We start from the raw sequence: 3,455 nt of genomic DNA, 5'->3' as shown, positions 1-3,455 counted from the left end.
TTGAGTTTCTTTCAAGTATATACGTTCATAGTTAATGAGATAGAATATCTAACTTCAAATCAAATATACAATACTACTGTGTTGTATATGTATAGTTAGTTTCAAAAATATTTTTGAATAGTTAGTTCAGTCTAAAGTCACTATATTAATTAGAAACTCCGTTTTATGTATTATTTACAAGATTTTTAAATATATATTTATACACAAACACACGTAAATTTTAAAAAATAGAGAAAATATAACAATGCCATCTATGTCATGTTACTGTAAACAGAATAGGGTTAGACTGTACTTTAAACGACAGCGGCTACAATAAATGCAGCAGTACGTTTCTTGCAGGAACACTAATGGCTTCAATTATGATTCTTATAATTCTATTGTGAACAAAGGACATAGTAAGATAGGTCTTAAGATTTTGACTTATCTTCTTACGTCTAAACAAAGTGCCATTTTGTTAAACAACTTAGTAATGACCCGTAAAGAAGAAAAACGTTTTCATTTATTTAATATCTGTGGTTAAATTTGACATGGCTGTCTCAAGCGTTTGGGATGTTTGTATGTTTAAAATTTTCTATAACTTCAGTATATATCAATGTATTTCTCATTCTTCACAGATCTAATAATACAATTTGTCATCTTTCACCTTCATAGATCAATAAGTATGCAGTTTTTCAGTACCTTGAAATAACGTCAAATGTATTTTAAGATCAATTTGTAAAAATCACTTCTTAAACAAAGCACATGTGTAAATGCCATATTTAAAAATATATTCCAACTTTTCTACATTATTGAGCAACAAAAAAATATTACCCGATGACGTGTGTTATAAAGTTCTTTAGTAGCATTTTGGGTTACAGCTGTAACAATACTTTCATTAAAACTATATTCATTTCTCTCTCAAAGCAGGGCCTGACATGGTCAGATGGTTAAGGCACTCGACTCGTAATTCGAGGGTTCGAATCCCTGTCACACCAAACATGCTTGCCCTTTCAGCCGTGGGGACGTTATAATGTTACGGTCAATCCCGCTATTCGTTGGTAAAAGAGTAGCCCAAGAGTTGACGGTGAATGATGATGACTAAATGCTTTCCCTCTAGTCTTACACTGCTAAATTAGGGACGGCTAGCGCAGATAGCCCTCGAGTAGCTTTGCGCGAAATTTAAAACAAACCAAACTCTCAAAGCAATTCACGCCCTCTGTAATATTTTTGTTCATGAGTAATCATAATCTTACAGTTTAATCAAGTTCTAAATTCACATTTCCTTTAACTATATTTACTATAAAGAAGTGTCAATCAAAGATATTTCTTCAATAGTTAGTTTCATAAATATTTTTGAATTGTTAGTTTAGTATTTTGTTCCCACCTTCCAGTGGCACAGCAGCATATTAGCGGATTTCTAACGCTAGAAACCGGGTTTCGATACCCGTGATGGACACAACATAAATAGTTTGTTGCGTATCTTAGCGCTTAACTACAAACAAACAAATCATTGTTGTGATTTTTGAATATCTATACACCCACTGTTTAAAGAATGTAAAAAACCGTCAATAAAAAAAACATTGTTTAAGTAGTTTAATAATTGCCAGTGGTAGCAGCAGTCTTATCCGAGATGTTACAATTGTTCAGATCACTAGTGTTCAGAACAAAAACAGATTATAACATCAGGAACAATATATTACAATGTAACAATTTTTTCATTATTTTTTAATTTAAAAATGATTTTTACGTATTTTTTTCTAACTTATCACTCATTTACGAAAGAAGTTTCGGATATTATAAGTACTTTCATTTAGATGCAGACAACCAAAGATTATTCTTGTTAAACGGATTATCTAATGTTGCGAGAAATAACTATATTAATAGATAAACAATCACGTTGTGAATTCAGGTTTCAAAATCATTAGGGACAAACTTCGTAATTACAACTTCATAATCGAAATTCAATTAGCTGTTAAAAAGCTGAAATATTTCGACATCAAAAAACAGACTGACGCTAATGATACTGAGTTGTGAACTAGAGAAGCCATTTTAACAAGGCAGAAACACTCATACAGCATTTAAAAGGTTTCACTAACCAGATGTAGCATGCCAAGTAAGTTGGCCAGTTTGGATTTCACAGTAACTACAGATCAAAACGAGTTAAAGAAGCTGTTAATGTCTAATGGAAATACTAAAGCTTAGTCATAAGACAGAAAGAAAGAAATGAACTCACATATAAGGTTCAAGAAATTTCTGGATATTGATACTTTAGGTAGTAACTTGGATATCATAATATCCCCTTTTTAGTAAATTATTGGGATACCCTACATGTGGTCAACATCCGTTATGTCCTGCTACATCAGTTTATCGCCAGTGTCCATATTTTACTTTCTCCTCCCTCAGAGGAGAAATGTGTATTTAAATATATTAACTCATAGTTTGGGGGGGGACTTGTAAGTATGCGACAAATGTTCTTCACATCCGTTCAGTAGCTGGTAAAATTAAGGAAACCTGACACATACGACTCTTAACTCGTATCAGCTTGTTAACTGAGTAAGTCAGATATGTATATGTGTCAAGTTACATGTTCACAGACCTCATGAAGATAAGCCAGAAAAACACTTTAAAGAACTGGTCGGCCAATCCTTGATAATTCATTAGCAAAAACAATCAGAAACTGGTCCACTACTCCTTGATAAACTTAAAAAAAACAACAACTAGAAATACATTCGTAAAATGATCGAATACTTGACAAATTATTATACAACTAAAGAACATTCAGAAACAACCGACCGTTTCTTCAGAATTTAATAGAAAACTGAAAACACATTTAAAAATTAGTCGATCACACCACAGAAGCTAAAAATCGCTTAATTAGCCTAAACAAATTAATTCCACAAGATAAAACTTTCTTCATAATCAACGATAAAGTTCTTCTCACAACAGATAAATATTACATAGTACTCTAGAAATGATTATCATTAAGATGCATCATAAGAAATGCTGTCTGCTTGTGTGAGCAAAATATAAAACCTTCATTTTTGTCGCATATATTAGCCTGGTAATTAGGGCATGCCATTTACAATTTGCTGGTCGCGGGTTCAGACCTCATTAACGAATATCTCGTCCTTTCAATCGTAGGGGTGGTATGAAGTTGTGGTCAATTCCCCTATTCGATGGAAAAAGAGTTAGCGCTAGGTGTTATTGATTAGCTACCTTCCCTCCAGCTAATTACTTCAAAATACATATAATCACCTTAACACGTGAAAAGGATATTCATAGCCCGACAAGTTAAATGTGGGACCTGAGGTGACCAAACGCTCCATGACTTTGCAAACTAAATGGAAAGGGATGAGCCCGAATGAGATGCAAAGAAAAATGGACTCTGAGAGTAATCGAATACAGAGTAAAAAAAACAACAGGAAAATAAAGCCAGCCATCACAGACGAACAGCGGAGAAAAGTTGTTTCAATTTG

Source organism: Tachypleus tridentatus, chromosome 11, assembly GCF_004210375.1.
Source record: "Tachypleus tridentatus isolate NWPU-2018 chromosome 11, ASM421037v1, whole genome shotgun sequence".
NCBI lineage: Eukaryota > Metazoa > Arthropoda > Merostomata > Xiphosura > Limulidae > Tachypleus > Tachypleus tridentatus.
The sequence above is the reverse complement of the archived record's forward strand: the minus strand, read 5'-3'. Positions refer to the sequence as shown.